Here is a 20969-nt window from a genome sequence, read left to right as displayed (position 1 = left end):
TGATAACCCTAACCCTAACCCTAACAGTATCCTAGGGCTGATGCTAACCGTAACCCTAACACTATCCTGGGGCGGATGGTAACCCTAACCCTAACTCTATCCTAGGGCTGATGCTAACACTAACCATAACACTAACACTATCCTAGGGCTGATGCTAACCCTAACCTTAACCCTAACACTATCCTAGGGCTGATGCTAACCCTAACCCTAACACTATCCTAGGGCTGATGCTAACCCTAACCCTAACCCTAACCCTAACACTATCCTAGGGCTGATGCTAACCCTAACCCTAACACTATCCTAGGGCAGATGCTAACCCTATCCCTAACAGTATTCTAGGGCTGATGGTAACCCTAACCCTAACACTATCCTAGGGCTGATGCTAACACTAACCCTAACCCTAACACTATCCTAGGGCTGATGCTAACCCTAACCCTAACACTATCCTAGGGCTGATGTTAAACCTAACTCTAACAGTAACACTATGCTAGAGCTGATGCTAACCCTAACCCTAACCCCAACACTATCCTTGGTCTGATGCTAACCCTAACCCTAACACTATCCTAGGGCTGATGCTTACCCTAACCCTAACCCTAACACTATCCTATGGCTGATGCTAACCCTACACCTACCCCTGACACTATCCTAGGGCTGATGCTAACTCTAACCCTAACACTATCCTATGGCTGATGCTAACCCTAACTCTAACCCTAACACTATCCTTGGTCTGATGCGAACACTAACCCTAACACTATCCTAGGGCTGATATTAACCCTAACCTTAACACTATCCTAGGGCTGATGCTAACCCTAACTCTAACCCTAACACTATCCTAGGGCTGATGCTAACCCTAACCCTAACACTATCCTGGGGCGGATGTTAACCCTAACCCTAACTCTATCCTAGGGCTGATGCTAACCCTAACCCTTACCCTAACACTATCCTAGGGCTGATGCTAACCGTAACCCTAACACTATTTTAGGGCTGATGCTAACCCTAACACTAACCCTAACACTATCCTATGGCTGATCCTAACCCTAACCCTAACACTATTATAGGGCTGATGCTAACCCTAACCCTAACTCTAACACTATTCTAGGGCTGATGCTGAACCTAACACTAACCCTAAAACTATCCTAGGGCTGATGCTAACCCTATCCCTAACACTATCCTAGGGCTGATTCTAACCCTAACCCTAAGCCTAACACTATCCTAGGGCTGATTCTAAGCCTAACCCTAAGCCTAACACTATCCTAGGGCTGATGCTAACCCTAAACCTAACACTATCCTAGGGCTGATGCTAACCTTAACCCTAACACTAACACTATCCTAGGGGTGATGCTGAACCTAACCCTAACCCTGACACTATCCTAGGGCTGATGCTAACACTATCCCTAACACTATCCTAGGCCTGATGATAACCCTAAACCTAACCCGAACACTATCCTTCGTCTGATGCTAACCCTAAACCTAACACTATCCTAGGGCTGATCCTAACCCTAACCCTAACCCTAACACTATCCTTGGGCTGATGCTAACCCTAACCCTCAGCCTAACACTATCCTAGGGCTGATGCTAACACTAATCATAACACTATCCTAGGGCTGATGCTAACCCTAACCCTAACCCTAACACTATCCTAGGGCTGATGCTAACCCTAACCCTAACACTATCCTAGGGCAGATGCTAACCCTAACCCTAACCCTAACACTACCCTAGGTCTGATGCTAACCCTATCCCTAACCCTAACACTATCCTAGGGATGATGCTAACACTAACACTATCCTCGGGCTGATGCTAACCCTACCCCTAACAGTATCCTAGGACTGATGCTAACTCTTACCCTAACATTATCGTAGGGATGATGCTAACCCTAAACCCAACCCTAACACTATCCTCGGTCTGATGCTAACCCTAACCCTAACTGTATCCTAGGACTGATGCTAACCATAAACCTATCACTATCCTAGGGCTGAAGCTAACCCTAACCCTAACGCTAACACTATCCTAGGGCTGACTCTAACCCTATCCCTAACCCTAACACTATCCTAGGGCTCATGCTAACCCTAACCCTAACCATAACACTATCCTAGGGCTGATGCTAACCGTAACCCTAACCCTAACACTATCCTAGCGCTGATGTTAACCCTAACCCTAACACTATCCTAGGGCTGATGCTAACGCTAACCCTAACCCTAACACTATCCTAGGGCTTATGCTAACCCTAACCCTAACAGTACCATATGGCTGATGCTAACCCTGACCCTAACACTATCCTAGGGCTGATGCTAACCCTAACCCTAACCCTAACACTAACCTAGGGCTGATGCTAACCCTAACTCTAACACTATCCTAGGGCTGATGCTAACCCTAACCCTAACACTATCCTAGGGCTGATGCTAACCCTAACCCTAACTCTAACACTATCCTAGGGCTGATGCTATCCCTAACCCTAACACTATCCTGGGGCTGATGCTAACCCTAACCCTAACAATACCCTAGAGCTGATGCTAACCCTAACCCTAACCCTAACACTATCCTTGGTATCATGCTAACCCTAAACCTAACAATATCCTAGGGCTGATGCTAACCCTAATCCTAAATTTAACACTATCCTAGGGCTGATGGTAACCCTAACCCTAACCCTAACTCTATCCTAGGGCTGATGCTAACCCTAACCCTAACACTATCCTAGGGCTGCTGTTAACCCTAACACTAACTCTATCCTACGGCTGATGCTAACCCTATCCCTAACACTAACACTATCCTAGGGCTGATGCTAACCCTATCCCTAACCCTAACACTATCCAAGGGCTGATGCTAACCCTAACCCTAACAGTATTCTAGGGCTGATGCTAACCCTAACCCTAACACTATCCTAGGGCTGATGCTAACCCTAACCCTAACCCTAACACTATCCTGGGGCGGATGTTAACCCTAACCCTAACTCTATCCTAGGGCTGATGCTAACCCTAACCCTAACCCTAACACTATCCTAGGGCTGATGCTAACCCTAACCCTAACACTATTTTAGGCCTGATGCTAACCCTAACACTAACCCTAACACTATCCTATGGCTGATCCTAACCCTAACCCTAACACTATCATAGGGCTGATGCTAACCCTAACCATAACTCTAACACTATTCTAGGGCTGATGCTGAACCTAACCCTAACCCTAACACTATCCTCGGGCTGATGCTAACGCTAGCCGTAACACTATCCTAGGGCTGATGTTAACCCTATCCCTAACGCTATCCTAGGGGTGATTCTAACCCTAACCCGAAGCATAACACTATCCTAAGGCTGATGCTAACACTAACCCTAACACTAACACTATCCTAGGGCTGATGCTAACCCTAGCCCTAACACTATACTAGGGCTGATGCTAACCCTAACCCTAACCCTAACACTATCCTAGGCCTGATGCTAACCCTAACCCTAACACTATCCTAGGGCTGATGCTAACCCTAACCCTAACCTTAACACTATCCTAGGGCTGATGCTAACCCTAACCCTAACACTATCCTAGGGCTGCTGTTAACCATAACACTAACTCTATCCTACGGCTGATGCTAACCCTATCCCTAACACTAACACTATCGTAGGGCTGATGCTAACCCTATCCCTAACCCTAACACTATCCAAGGGCTGATGCTAACCCTAACCCTAACAGTATTCTAGGGCTGATGCTAACCCTAACACTAACTCTAACAGTATCCTAGGGCTGATGCTATCCCTAACCCTAACACTATCCTGGGGCGGATGGTAACCCTAACCCTAACTCTATCCTAGGGTGATGCTAATCCTAACACTCACCGTAACCCTAACACTATCCTAGGGCTGATGCTAACCCTAACCCTAACACTATTTTAGGGCTGATGCTAACCCTAAGACTAACCCTAACACTATCCTATGGCTGATGCTAACCCTAACCCTAACACTATCCTAGGGCTGATCCTAACCCTAACCTTAACACTAACCTAGGGCTGATGCTAACCCTAACCCTAACCCTAACACTATCCTAGGGCTGATGCTAACCCTAACCCTAACACTATCCTAGGGCTGATGCTAACCCTAACCCTAACCGTAACCCTAACACTATCCTAGGGCAGATGCTAACCCTAACCCTAACCCTAACGCTTTCCTACGACTGATGCTAACCCTAACCCTAACACTAACCTATGGCTGATGCTAACCCTAACCCTAACCCTAACACTATCCTAGGGCTGATGCTAACCCTAACCATAACACTATCCTTGGGCTGATGCTAACCCTATCCCTAAAACTAACACTATGCTAGGGCTGATGATGAACCTAACCCTAAACCTGACACTATCCTAGGGCTGATGCTAACCCTAGCCGTAACACTATCCTATGGCTGATGCTAACCCTAACCCTAACACTATCCTAGGCCTCATGATAACCCTAACCCTAACACTAACACTATCCTAGGGCTGATGCTAACCCTAACCCTAACAGTATCCTAGGGCTGTTGCTCTCCCTAACCCTAACACTATCCTAGGGCTGATGCTAACCCTAACCCTAACACTAACACTATCCTAGGGCTGATGCTAACCATAACCCGAACACTATCGTAGAGCTGATGCTAACCCTAACACTAACCCTAACACTATCCTTGGTCTGATGCCAACCCTATCCCTAACACTATCCTAGGGCTTATGATAGCCCTAACCCTAACACTATCCTACGGCTGATGCTAACCCTAACCATAAACCTAACACTATCCTAGGGCTGATGCTAACCCTAACCCTAACACTATCCTAGGGCTGATGCTAACCCTAGCCCTAACACTATCCTAGGGCTGATGCTAACCCTAACCCTAACACTAACCTAGGGATGATTCTAACCCTAACCCTAATCCTCACACTATCCTAGCGCTTATGCTAACCCTAAACCTAACAGTATTCTAGGGCTGATGCTAAACCTAACCCTTACCCTAACACTATCCTAGGGCTGATGCTAACCCTAACCCTAACAATAACACTATCCTTGTTCTGATCCTAATCCTAACCCTAACACTATAATTACGGTGATGCTAACCGTAACCCTAACACTATCCTAGGGCTGATGCTTACCCTAACCCTAACCCTAACACTATCCTATGGCTGATGCTAACCCTAAACCTAACCCTGACACTATCCTAGGGCTGATGCTAACTCTAACCCTAACACTATCCTATGGCTGATGCTAACCCTAACTCTAACCCTAACACTATCCTAGAGCTGATGCTAACCGTAACCCTACCCATAACACTATCCTTGGTCTGATGCGAAAACTAACCCTAACACTATCCTAGTGCTGATATTTACCCTAACCTTAACACTATCCTAGGGCTGATGCTAACCCTAACTCTAACCCTAACACTATCCTAGGCCTGATGCTAACCCTAACCCTAACACTATCCTGAGGCGGATGTTAACCCTAACCCTAACTCTATCCTAGGTCTGATGCTAACCCTAACCCTAACCGTAACCCTAACACTATCCTAGGGCTGATGCTAACCCTAACCCTAACACTATTTTAGGGCTGATGCTAACCCTAACACTAACCCTAACACTATCCTATGGCTGATCCTAACCCTAACCCTAACACTATCATAGGGCTGATGCTAACCCTAACCCTAACACTAACACTATTCTAGGGCTGATGCTGAACCTAACCCTAACCCTAACACTATCCTAGGGCTGATGCTAACGACAGCCAAAACACTATCCGAGGGCTGATGCTAACCCTATCCCTAACACTATCCTAGGGCTGATTCTAACCCTAACCCTAAGCCTAACACTATCCTAGGGCTGATGCTAACACTAACCCTAACCCTAACACTATCCTAGGGCTGATGCTAACCCTAACCCTAACACTATACTAGGGCTGATGCTAACCCTAAACCTAACCCTAACACTATCCTAGGCCTGATGCTAACCCTAACACTAACACTATCCTAGGGCTGATGCTAACCCTAACCCTAACCCTAACACTATCCTAGGGCTGATGCTAACCCTAACCCTAACACTATCCTAGGGCTGCTGTTAATCCTAACACTAACTCTATCCTACGGCTGATGCTAACCCTATCCCTAACACTAACACTATCGTAGGGCTGATGCTAACGCTAACCTTAAAACTATCCTAGGGCTGATGATAACCCTAACCCTAACCCTAACAGTATCCTAGGGCTGATGCTAACCGTAACCCTAACACTATCCTGGGGCGGATGGTAACCCTAACCCTAACTCTATTATAAGGCTGATGCTAACCCTAACCCTAACCGTAACCCTAACACTATCCTAGGGCTGATGCTAACCCTAACCCTAACACTATTTTAGGGCTGATGCTAACCCTAACACTAACCCTAACACTATCCTATGGCTGATGCTAACCCTAACCCTAACACTATTCTAGGGCTGATGCTAACCCTAACATTAACAGTATCCTAGGGCTGATGCTAACCCTAACCCTAACCCTAACACTATCCTTGGTCTGATGCTAACCCTAACCCTAACACTATCCTAGGGCTGATGCTAACCCTAACCCTAACCCTAACCCTAACACTATCCTAGGGCAGATGCTAACCCTAACCCTAACCCTAACGCTTTCCTACGACTGATGCTAACCCTAACCCTAACGCTTTCCTACGACTGATGCTAACCCTAACCCTAACCCTAACACTATCCTAGGGCTGATCTAACCCTAACCCTAACACTAACCTAGGGCTGATGCTAACCCTAACCCTAACCCTAACACTATCCTAGGGCTGATGCTAACCCTAACCATAACACTATCCTTGGGCTGATGCTAACCCTATCCCTAAAACTAACACTATGCTAGGGCTGATGATGAACCTAACCCTAAACCTGACACTATCCTAGGGCTGATGCTAACCCTAGCCGTAACACTATCCTATGGCTGATGCTAACCCTAACCCTAACACTATCCTAGGCCTCATGATAACCCTAACCCTAACACTAACACTATCCTAGGGCTGATGCTAACCCTAAACCTAACAGTATCCTAGGGCTGTTGCTCTCCCTAACCCTAACACTATCCTAGGGCTGATGCTAACACTAACCATAACACTATCCTTGGGCTGATGCTAACCCTATCCCTAAAACTAACACTATGCTAGGGCTGATGATGAACCTAACCCTAAACCTGACACTATCCTAGGGCTGATGCTAACCCTAGCCGTAACACTATCCTATGGCTGATGCTAACCCTAACCCTAACACTATCCTAGGCCTCATGATAATCCTAACCCTAACACTAACACTATCCTAGGGCTGATGCTAACCCTAACCCTAACAGTATCCTAGGGCTGTTGCTCTCCCTAACCCTAACACTATCCTAGGGCTGATGCTAACCCTAACCCTAACACTAACACTATCCGAGGGCTGATGCTAACCATAACCCTAACACTATCGTAGAGCTGATGCTAACCCTAACACTAACCCTAACACTATCCTTGGTCTGATGCCAACCCTATCCATAACACTATCCTAGGGCTGATGCTAGCCCTAACCCTAACACTATCCTACGGCTGATGCTAACCCTAACCATAAACCTAACACTATCCTAGGGCTGATGCTAACCCTAACCCTAACACTATCCTAGGGCTGATGCTAACCCTAGCCCTAACACTATCCTAGGGCTGATGCTAACCCTAACCCTAACACTAACCTAGGGATGATTCTAACCCTAACCCTAATCCTAACACTATCCTAGCGCTTATGCTAACCCTAAACCTAACAGTATTCTAGGGCTGATGCTAAACCTAACCCTTACCCTAACACTATCCTAGGGCTGATGCTAACCCTAACCCTAACAATAACACTATCCTTGTTCTGATCCTAACCCTAACCCTAACACTATAATTACGGTGATGCTAACCGTAACCCTAACACTATCCTAGGGCTGATGCTTACCCTAACCCTAACCCTAACACTATCCTATGGCTGATGCTAACCCTAAACCTAACCCTGACACTATCCTAGGGCTGATGCTAACTCTAACCCTAACACTATCCTATGGCTGATGCTAACCCTAACTCTAACCCTAACACTATCCTAGAGCTGATGCTAACCGTAACCCTACCCATAACACTATCCTTGGTCTGATGCGAACACTAACCCTAACACTATCCTAGTGCTGATATTTACCCTAACCTTAACACTATCCTAGGGCTGATGCTAACCCTAACTCTAACCCTAACACTATCCTAGGCCTGATGCTAACCCTAACCCTAACACTATCCTGAGGCGGATGTTAACCCTAACCCTAACTCTATCCTAGGGCTGATGCTAACCCTAAAGCTAACCCAACACTATCCTAGGGCTGATGCTAACCCTAACCCTAACACTATTTTAGGGCTGATGCTAACCCTAACACTAACCCTAACACTATCCTATGGCTGATCCTAACCCTAACCCTAACACTATCATAGGGCTGATGCTAACCCTAACCCTAACACTAACACTATTCTAGGGCTGATGCTGAACCTAACCCTAACCCTAACACTATCCTAGGGCTGATGCTAACGATAGCCAAAACACTATCCGAGGGCTGATGCTAACCCTATCCCTAACACTATCCTAGGGCTGATTCTAACCCTAACCCTAAGCCTAACACTATCCTAGGGCTGATGCTAACACTAACCCTAACACTAACACTATCCTAGGGCTGATGCTAACCCTAACCCTAACACTATACTAGGGCTGATGCTAACCCTAAACCTAACCCTAACACTATCCTAGGCCTGATGCTAACCCTAACACTAACACTATCCTAGGGCTGATGCTAACCCTAACCCTAACCCTAACACTATCCTAGGGCTGATGCTAACCCTAACCCTAACACTATCCTAGGGCTGCTGTTAACCCTAACACTAACTCTATCCTACGGCTGATGCTAACCCTATCCCTAACACTAACACTATCGTAGGGCTGATGCTAACCCTATCCCTAACCCTAACACTATCCAAGGGCTGATGCTAACCCTAACCCTAACAGTATTCTAGGGCTGATGCTAACCCTAACCCTAACACTATCCTAGGGTTGATGCTAACCCTAACCCTAACCCTAACACTATCCTAGGGCTGATGCTAACCCTAAACCTAACACTATCCTAGGGCTGATGCTAACGCTAACCTTAAAACTATCCTAGGGCTGATGATAACCCTAACCCTAACCCTAACAGTATCCTAGGGCTGATGCTAACCGTAACCCTAACACTATCCTGGGGCGGATGGTAACCCTAACCCTAACTCTATCCTAGGGCTGATGCTAACCCTAACCCTAACCGTAACCCTAACACTATCCTAGGGCTGATGCTAACCCTAACCCTAACACTATTTTAGGGCTGATGCTAACCCTAACACTAACCCTAACACTATCCTATGGCTGATGCTAACCCTAACCCTAACACTATTCTAGGGCTGATGCTAACCCTAACCTTAACACTATCCTAGGGCTGATGCTAACCCTAACCCTAACCCTAACACTATCCTAGGGCTGATGCTAACCCTAACCCTAACACTATCCTAGGGCTGATGCTAACCCTAACCCTAACCCTAACCCTAACACTATCCTAGGGCAGATGCTAACCCTAACCCTAACCCTAACGCTTTCCTACGACTGATGCTAACCCTAACCCTAAGGCTTTCCTACGACTGATGCTAACCCTAACCCTAACCCTAACACTATCCTAGGGCTGATCTAACCCTAACCCTAACACTAACCTAGGGCTGATGCTAACCCTAACCCTAACCCTAACACTATCCTAGGGCTGATGCTAAACCTAACCATAACACTATCCTTGGGCTGATGCTAACCCTATCCCTAAAACTAACACTATGCTAGGGCTGATGATGAACCTAACCCTAAACCTGACACTATCCTAGGGCTGATGCTAACCCTAGCCGTAACACTATCCTATGGCTGATGCTAACCCTAACCCTAACACTATCCTAGGCCTCATGATAACCCTAACCCTAACACTAACACTATCCTAGGGCTGATGCTAACCCTAAACCTAACAGTATCCTAGGGCTGTTGCTCTCCCTAACCCTAACACTATCCTAGGGCTGATGCTAACCCTAACCCTAACACTAACAGTATCCTAGGGCTGATGTTAACCCTAACCCTAACACTATCGTAGAGCTCATGCTAACCCTAACACTAACCCTAACACTATCCTTGGTCTGATGCCAACCCTATCCCTAACACTATCCTAGGGCTTATGCTAACCCTAACCCTAACAGTATCATATGGCTGATGCTAACCCTTACCCTAACACTATCCTAGGGCTGATGCTAACCCTAACCCTAACCCTAACACTAACCTAGGGCTGATGCTAACCCTAACTCTAACACTATCCTAGGGCTGATGCTAACCCTAACCCTAACACTATCCTAGGGCTGATGCTAACCCTAACCCTAACTCTAACACTATCCTAGGGCTGATGCTATCCCTAACCCTAACTCTATCCTGGGGCTGATGCTAACCCTAACCCTAACAATACCCTAGAGCTGATGCTAACCCTAACCCTAACCCTAACACTATCCTTGGTATCATGCTAACCCTAAACCTAACAATATCCTAGGGCTGATGCTAACCCTAATCCTAAATTTAACACTATCCTAGGGCTGATGATAACCCTAACCCTAACCCTAACACTATCCTAGGGCTGATGCTAACCCTAACCCTAACACTATCCTAGGGCTGCTGTTAACCCTAACACTAACTCTATCCTACGGCTGATGCTAACCCTATCCCTAACACTAACACTATGCTAGGGCTGATGCTAACCCTATCCGTAACCCTAACACTATCCAAGGGCTGATGCTAACCCTAACCCTAACAGTATTCTAGGGCTGATGCTAACCCTAACCCTAACACTATCCTAGGGCTGATGCTAACCCTAACCCTAACCCTAACACTATCCTGGGGCGGATGTTAACCCTAACCCTAACTCTATCCTAGGGCTGATGCTAACCCTAACCCTAACCCTAACACTATCCTAGGGCTGATGCTAACCCTAACCTTAACACTATTTTAGGCCTGATGCTAACCCTAACACTAACCCTAACACTATCCTATGGCTGATCCTAACCCTAACCCTAACCCTAACACTATCCTAGGGCTGATGCTAACCCTAACCCTAACACTATTTTAGGCCTGATGCTAACCCTAACACTAACCCTAACACTATCCTATGGCTGATCCTAACCCTAACCCTAACACTATCATAGGGCTGATGCTAACCCTAACCATAACTCTAACACTATTCTAGGGCTGATGCTGAACCTAACCCTAACCCTAACACTATCCTTGGGCTGATGCTAACGCTAGCCGTAACACTATCCTAGGGCTGATGTTAATCCTATCCCTAACACTATCCTAGGGCTGATTCTAACCCTAACCCTAAGCATAACACTATCCTAAGGCTGATGCTAACACTAACCCTAACACTAACACTATCCTAGGGCTGATGCTAACCCTAGCCCTAACAATATACTAGGGCTGATGCTAACCCTAACCCTAACCCTAACACTATCCTTGGCCTGATGCTAACCCTAACCCTAACACTATCCTAGGGCTGATGCTAACCCTAACCCTAACCCTAACACTATCCTAGGGCTGATGCTAACCCTAACCCTAACACTATCCTCGGGCTGCTGTTAACCATAACACTAACTCTATCCTACGGCTGATGCTAACCCTATCCCTAACACTAACACTATCGTAGGGCTGATGCTAACCCTATCCCTAACCCTAACACTATCCAAGGGCTGATGCTAACCCTAACCCTAACAGTATTCTAGGGCTGATGCTAACCCTAACCCTAACCCTAACAGTATCCTAGGGCTGATGCTAACCCTAACCCTAACACTATCCTGGGGCGGATGGTAACCCTAACCCTAACTCTATCCTAGGGCTGATGCTAACCCTAACCCTAACCGTAACCCTAACACTATCCTAGGGCTGATGCTAACCCTAACCCTAACACTATTTTAGGGCTGATGCTAACCCTAACACTAACCCTAACACTATCCTATGGCTGATGCTAACACTAACCCTAACACTATCCTAGGGCTGATGCTAACCCTAACCTTAACACTATTCTAGGGCTGATGCTAACCCTAACCCTAACCCTAACACTATCCTAGGGCTGATGCTAACCCTAACCCTAACACTATCCTAGGGCTGATGCTAACCCTAACCCTAACCCTAACCCTAACACTATCCTAGGGCAGATGCTAACCCTAACCCTAACCCTAACGCTTTCCTACGACTGATGCTAACCCTAACCCTAACACTAACCTAGGGCTGATGCTAACCCTAACCCTAACCCTAACACTATCCTAGGGCTGATGCTAACCCTAACCATAACACTATCCTTGGGCTGATGCTAACCCTATCCCTAAAACTAACACTATGCTAGGGCTGATGATGAACCTAACCCTAAACCTGACACTATCCTAGGGCTGATGCTAACCCTAGCCGTAACACTATCCTATGGCTGATGCTAACCCTAACCCTAACACTATCCTAGGCCTCATGATAACCCTAACCCTAACACTAACACTATCCTAGGGCTGATGCTAACCCTAACCCTAACAGTATCCTAGGGCTGTTGCTCTCCCTAACCCTAACACTATCCTAGGGCTGATGCTAACCCTAACCCTAACACTAACACTATCCGAGGGCTGATGCTAACCATAACCCTAACACTATCGTAGAGCTGATGCTAACCCTAACATTAACCCTAACACTATCCTTGGTCTGATGCCAACCCTATCCATAACACTATCCTAGGGCTGATGCTAGCCCTAACCCTAACACTATCCTACGGCTGATGCTAACCCTAACCATAAACCTAACACTATCCTAGGGCTGATGCTAACACTAACCCTAACACTATCCTAGGGCTGATGCTAACCCTAGCCCTAACACTATCCTAGGGCTGATGCTAACCCTAACCCTAACCGTATCCTAGGGATGATTCTAACCCTAACCCTAATCCTAACACTATCCTAGGGCTTATGCTAACCGTAACCCTAACAGTATTCTAGGGCTGATGCTAAACCTAACCCTTACCCTAACACTATCCTAGGGCTGATGCTAACCCTAACCCTAACAATAACACTATCCTTGTTCTGATCCTAACCCTAATCCTAACACTATAATTGCGGTGATGCTAACCCTAACCCTAACACTATCCTAGGGCTGATGCTTACCCTAACCCTAACCCTAACACTATCCTATGGCTGATGCTAACCCTAAACCTAACCCTGACACTATCCTAGGGCTAATGCTAACTCTAATCCTAACACTATCCTATGGCTGTTGCTAACCCTAACTCTAACCCTAACACTATCCTAGAGCTGATGCTAACCCTAACCCTACCCATAACACTATCCTTGGTCTGATGCGAACACTAACCCTAACACTATCCTAGTGCTGATATTTACCCTAACCTTAACACTATCCTAGGGCTGATGCTAACCCTAACTCTAACCCTAACACTATCCTAGGACTGATGCTAACCCTAACCCTAACACTATCCTGGGGCGGATGTTAACCCTAACCCTAACTCTATCCTAGGGCTGATGCTAACCCTAACCCTAACCCTAACACTATCCTAGGGCTGATGTTAACCCTAACCCTAACACTATTTTAGGGCTGATGCTAACCCTAACACTAACCCTAACACTATCCTATGGCTGATCCTAACCCTAACCCTAACACTATCATAGGGCTGATGCTAACCCTAACCCTAACACTAACACTATTCTAGGGCTGATGCTGAACCTAACCCTAACCCTAACACTATCCTAGGGCTGATGCTAACGATAGCCGTAACACTATCCTAGGGCTGATGCTAACCCTATCCCTAACACTATCCTAGGGCTGATTCTAACCCTAACCATAAGCCTAACACTATCCTAGGGCTGATGCTAACACTAACCCTAACACTAACACTATCCTAGGGCTGATGCTAACCCTAACCCTAACACTATACTAGGGCTGATGCTAACCCTAACCCTAACCCTAACAGTATCCTAGGCCTGATGCTAACCCTAACGCTAACACTATCCTAGGGCTGATGCTAACCCTAACCCTAACCCTAACACTATCCTAGGGCTGATGGTAACCCTAACCCTAACACTATCCTAGGGCTGCTGTTAACCCTAACACTAACTCTATCCTACGGCTGATGCTAACCCTATCCCTAACACTAACACTATCGTAGGGCTGATGCTAACCCTATCCCTAACCCTAACACTATCCAAGGGCTGATGATAACCCTAACCCTAACAGTATTGTAGGGCTGATGCTAAGCCTAACCCTAACACTATCCTAGGGTTGATGTTAACCCTAACCCTAACCCTAACACTATCCTAGGGCTGATGCAAACCCTAACCCTAACACTATCCTAGGGCTGATGCTAACGCTAACCTTAAAACTATCCTAGGGCTGATGATAACCCTAACCCTAACCCTAACAGTATCCTAGGGCTGATGCTAACCGTAACCCTAACACTATCCTGGGGCGGATGGTAACCCTAACCCTAACTCTATCCTAGGGCTGATGCTAACCCTAACCCTAACCGTAACCCTAACACTATCCTAGGGCTGATGCTAACCCTAACCCTAACACTATTTTAGGGCTGATGCTAACCCTAACACTAACCCTAACACTATCCTATGGCTGATGCTAACCCTAACCCTAACACTATCCTAGGGCTGATGCTAACCCTAACCTTAACACTATCCTAGGGCTGATGCTAACCCTAACCCTAACCCTAACACTATCCTAGGGCTGATGCTAACCCTAACCCTAACACTATCCTAGGGCTGATGCTAACCCTAACCCTAACCCTAACACTATCCTAGGGCTGATGCTAACCCTAACCCTAACACTATCCTAGGGCTGATGGTAACCCTAACACTAACCCTAACACTATCCTGGGGCGGATGTTAACCCTAACCCTAACTCTATCCTAGGGCTGATGCTAACCCTAACCCTAACCCTAACACTATCCTAGGGCTGATGCTATCCCTAACCCTAACACTATTTTAGGCCTGATGCTAACCCTAACACTAACCCTAACACTATCCTATGGCTGATCCTAACCCTAACCCTAACACTATCCTAGGGCTGACGCTAACCCTAGCCCTAACACTATCCTAGGGCTGATGCTAACCCTAACCCTAACACTATCCTAGGGATGATGCTAACCCTAACCCTAATCCTAACACTATCCTAGGGCTTATGCTAACCCTAACCCTAACAGTATTCTAGGGCTGATGCTAAACCTAACCCTTACCCTAACACTATCCTAGGGCTGATGCTAACCCTAACCCTAACAATAACACTTACCTTGTTCTGATCCTAACCCTAACCCTAAAACTATAATAGCGGTGATGCTAACCCTAACCCTAACACTATCCTAGGGCTGACGCTAACCTAACCCTAACCCTAACACTATCCTAGGGCTGATGCTAACCCTAACCTTAACGCGATCCTACGGCAGTTGCTAACCCTATCCCTAACCCTAACGCTATCCTAGGGTTGATGCTAACCCTAAACCTAACGGTATCCTAGGGCTGATGCTAACCCTCACCCTAACCCTTACACTATCCCAGGGCTGATGCTAACCCTAACCCTAACACTATTTTAGGGCTGATGCTAACCCTAACACTAACCCTAACACTATCCTATGGCTGATGCTAACCCTAACACTAACACTATCCTAGGGCTGATGCTAACCCTAACCCTAACCCTAACAGTATCCTAGGGCTGATGCTAACCCTAACCCTAACACTATCCTAGGGCTGATGCTAACCCTAACCCTAACCCTAACACTATCCTAGGGCTGATGCTAACCCTAACCCTAACACTATCCTAGGGCTGATGGTAACCCTAACACTAACCCTAACACTATCCTGGGGCGGATGTTAACCCTAACCCTAACTCTATCCTAGGGCTGATGCTAACCCTAACCCTAACCCTAACACTATCCTAGGGCTGATGCTATCCCTAACCCTAACACTATTTTAGGCCTGATGCTAACCCTAACACTAACCCTAACACTATCCTATGGCTGATCCTAACCCTAACCCTAACACTATCCTAGGGCTGACGCTAACCCTAGCCCTAACACTATCCTAGGGCTGATGCTAACCCTAACCCTAACACTATCCTAGGGATGATGCTAACCCTAACCCTAATCCTAACACTATCCTAGGGCTTATGCTAACCCTAACCCTAACAGTATTCTAGGGCTGATGCTAAACCTAACCCTTACCCTAACACTATCCTAGGGCTGATGCTAACCCTAACCCTAACAATAACACTTACCTTGTTCTGATCCTAACCCTAACCCTAAAACTATAATAGCGGTGATGCTAACACTAACCCTAACACTATCCTAGGGCTGACGCTAACCTAACCCTAACCCTAACACTATCCTAGGGCTGATGCTAACCCTAACCTTAACGCGATCCTACGGCAGTTGCTAACCCTATCCCTAACCCTAACGCTATCCTAGGGTTGATGCTAACCCTAAACCTAACGGTATCCTAGGGCTGATGCTAACCCTCACCCTAACCCTTACACTATCCCAGGGCTGATGCTAACCCTAACCCTAACACTATCCTAGGGCTGATGCTAACCCTATCCCTAACCCTAACACTACCCTAGGGCTGATGCTAACCCTAACCGTAACAGTATACTAGGGCTGATGCTAACCCTAAGCGTAACACTATCCTAGGGCTGATGCTAACCCTAACCCTAACCCAACACTATCCTCGGGCTGATGCTAACCCTAACCCTAACACTATCCTAGGGCTGATGATATCCCTAACCCTAACAATAACACTATCCTGGGTCTGATGGTAAACCTAACCCTAACACTATCCTAGGGGTGATGCTATCCCTAACCCTAACTCTATCCTAGGGCTGATGCTTACCCTAACCCTAACCCTAACACTATCCTATGGCTGATGCTAACCCTAAATTTAACCCTGACACTAACCTAGGGCTGATGCTAACTCTAACCCTAACACTATCCTAGGGCTGATGCTAACCCTAACTCTAACCCTAACACTATCCTACAGCTGATGCTAACCCTAACCCTAACCCTAACACTATCCTTGGTCTGATGCGAACACTAACCCTAACACTATCCTAGGGCTGATATTTACCCTAACCTTAACACTATCCTAGGGCTGATGCTAACCCTAACTCTCACCCTAACACTATCCTAGGGCTGATGCTAACCCTAACCCTAACACTATCCCGGGGCGGATGTTAACCCTAACACTAACTCTATCCTAGGGCTGATTCTAACCCTAACCCTAACCCTAACAATATCCTAGGGCTGATGCTAACCCTAACACTATTTTATTGCTGATGCTAACCCTAACACTAACCCTAACACTATCCTATGGCTGATCCTAACCCTAACCCTAACACTATCATATGGCTGATGCTAACCCTAACCCTAACTCTAACACTATTCTAGGGCTGATGCTGAACCTAACCCTAACCCTAAAACTATCCTAGGGCTGATGCTAACCCTATCCCTAACACTATCCTAGGGCTGATTCTAACCCTAACCCTAAGCCTAACACTATCCTAGGGCTGATGCTAACCCTAACCTTAAAACTATCCTAGGGCTGATGCTAACCGTAATCCTAACACTAACAGTATCCTAGGGCTGATGCTAACCCTAACCCTAACACTATCCTGGGGCGGATGGTAACCCTAACCCTAACTCTATCCTAGTGCTGATGCTAACCCTAACCCTAACCCTAACAATATCCTAGGGCTAATGCTAACCCTAACCCTAACACTATTTTAGGGGTGATGCTAACCCTAACACTAACCCTAACACTATCCTATGGCTGATGCTAACCCTAACCCTAACCCTATCCTAGGGCTGATGCTAACCCTAACCTTAACACTATCCTAGGGCTGATGCTAACCCTAACCATAACACTATCCTTGGGCTGATGCTAACCCTCACCCTAAAACTAACACTATGCTAGGGCTGATGATGAACCTAACCCTAAACCTGACACTATCCTAGGGCTGATGCTAACCCTAGCCGTAACACTATCCTATGGCTGATGCTAACCCTAACCCTAACGCTATCCTAGGCCTCATGATAACCCTAACCCTAACACTAACACTATCCTTGGTCTGATGCTAACCCTAACACTAACACTATCCTAGGGCTGATGCTAACCCTAACCCTAACACTAACACTATCCTAGGGCTGATGCTAACCCTAACCCTAACAGTATCCTAGGGCTGTTGCTCTCCCTAACCCTAACACTATCCTAGGGCTGATGCTAACCCTAACCCTAACACTAACACTATCCTAGGGCTGATGCTAACCCTAACCCTAACGCCATCGTAGAGCTGATGCTAACCCTAACCCTAACCCTAACACTATCCTTGGTCTGATGCTAACCCTATCCCTAACACTATCCTAGGGCTGATGCTAGCCCTAACACTAACACTATCCTACGGCTGATGCTAACCCTAACCATAAACCTAACACTATCCTAGGTCAGATGCTAACCCTAACCTTAACACTATCCTAGGCTGACGCTAACCCTAGCCCTAACACTATCCTAGGGCTGATGCTAACCCTAACCCTAACACTATCCTAGTGATGATGCTAACCCTAACCCTAATGCTAACACTATCCTAGGGCTTATGCTAACCCTAACCCTAACAGTATTCTAGGGCTGATGCTAAACCTAACCCTTACCCTAACGCTATCCTAGGGCTGATGCTAACCCTAACCCTAACAATAACACTATCCTTGTTCTGATCCTAACCCTAACCCTAACACTATAATAGCGGTGATGCTAACCCTAACCCTAACACTATCCTAGGGCAGATGCTAACCTAACCCTAACCCTAACACTATCCTAGGGCTGATGCTAACACTAAGCCTAACCCTGACTCTATCCTAGGGCTGATGCTAACCCTAACCCTAACGCTATCCTAGGGCAGTTGCTAACCCTAACCCTAACCTTAACGCTATCCTAGGGTTGATGCTAACCCTAAACTTAACGGTATCCTAGGGCTGATGCTAACCCTAACCCTAACCCTAACACTATCCCAGGGCTGATGCTATCCCTAACCCTAACACTATCCTAGGGCTGATGCTAACCCTAACCCTAACAGTATACTAGGGCTGATGCTAACCCTAACCGTAACACTATCCTAGGGCTGATGCTAACCCTAACCCTAACCCTAACACTATCCTCGGGCTGATGCTAACCCTAACCCTAACACTATCCTAGGGCTGATGATAACCCTAACCCTAACAATAACACTATCCTGGGTCTGATGGTAAACCTAACCCTAACACTATCCAAGGGGTGATGCTATCCCTAACCCTAACTCTATCCTAGGGCTGATGCTTACCCTAACCCTAACCCTAACACTATCCTATGGCTGATGCTAACCCTAAATTTAACCCTGACACTAACCTAGGGCTGATGCTAACTCTAACCCTAACACTATCCTATGGCTGATGCTAAACCTAACTCTAACCCTAACACTATCCTAGAGCTGATGCTAACCCTAACCCTAACCCTAACACTATCCTTGGTCTGATGCGAACACTAACCCTACCACTATCCTAGGGCTGATATGTACCCTAACCTTAACACTATCCTAGGGCTGATGCTAACCCTAACTCTAACCCTAACACTATCCTAGGGCTGATGCTAACCCTAACCCTAACACTATCCTGGGGCGGATGTTAACCCTAACACTAACTCTATCCTAGGGCTGATTCTAACCCTAACCCTAACCCTAACACTATCCTAGGGCTGATGCTAACCCTAACCCTAACACTATTTTATTGCTGATTCTAACCCTAACACTAACCCTAACACTATCCTATGGCTGATACTAACCCTAACCCTAACACTATCCTAGGGCTGATGCTAACCCTAACCCTAACACTATCATAGGGCTGATGCTAACCATAACCCTAACCCTAACACTATCCTAGGGCTGATGCTAACCCTATCCCTAACACTATCCTAGGGCTGATTCTAACCCTAACCCTAAGCCTAACACTATCCTAGGGCTGATGCTAACACTAACCCTAACACTAACACTATCGTAGGGCTGATGCTAACCCTAACCCTAACACTATACTAGGGCTGATGCTAACCCTAACCCTAACCCTAACACTATCCTAGGCCTGATGCTAACCCTAACCCTAACACTATCCTAGGGCTGATGCTAACCCTAACCCTAACCCTAACGCTATCCTACGGCTGATGCTAACCCTAACCCTAACACTATCCTAGGTCTGATGCTAACCCTATCCCTAACCATAACACTATCCTAGGGATGATGCTAACACTAACACTATGCTCGGGCTGATGCAAACCCTAACCCTAACAGTATCCTAGGGCTGATGCTAACTCTAACCCTAACATTATCGTACGGCTGATGGTAACTCTAAACCCAACCCTAACACTATCCTCGGTCTGATGCTAACCCTAACCCTAACTGTATTGTAGGACTGATGCTAACCCTAATCCTATCACTATCCTAGGGCTGATGCCAACCCTAATCCTAACCCTAACACTATCCTAGGGCTGACTCTAACCCTATCCCTGACCCTAACACTATCCTAGGGCTGATGCTAACCCTAACCCTAACCATAACACTATCCTAGGGCTGATGGTAACCATAACCCTAACCCTAACACTATCCTAGCGCTGATGCTAACCCTAACCCTAACTCTAACACTATCCTAGGGTTGATGCTATCCCTAACCCTAACACTATCCTGGAGCTGATGCTAACCCTACCCCTAACACTACTCTAGAGCTGATGCTAACCCTAACCCTAACCCTAACACTATCTTTGGTATCATGCTAACCCTAAACCTAACAATATCTT

This window comes from Lemur catta, chromosome 2 (assembly GCF_020740605.2).
Source record: "Lemur catta isolate mLemCat1 chromosome 2, mLemCat1.pri, whole genome shotgun sequence".
In the NCBI taxonomy this organism is placed as follows: domain Eukaryota; kingdom Metazoa; phylum Chordata; class Mammalia; order Primates; family Lemuridae; genus Lemur; species Lemur catta.
The sequence above is the reverse complement of the archived record's forward strand: the minus strand, read 5'-3'. Positions refer to the sequence as shown.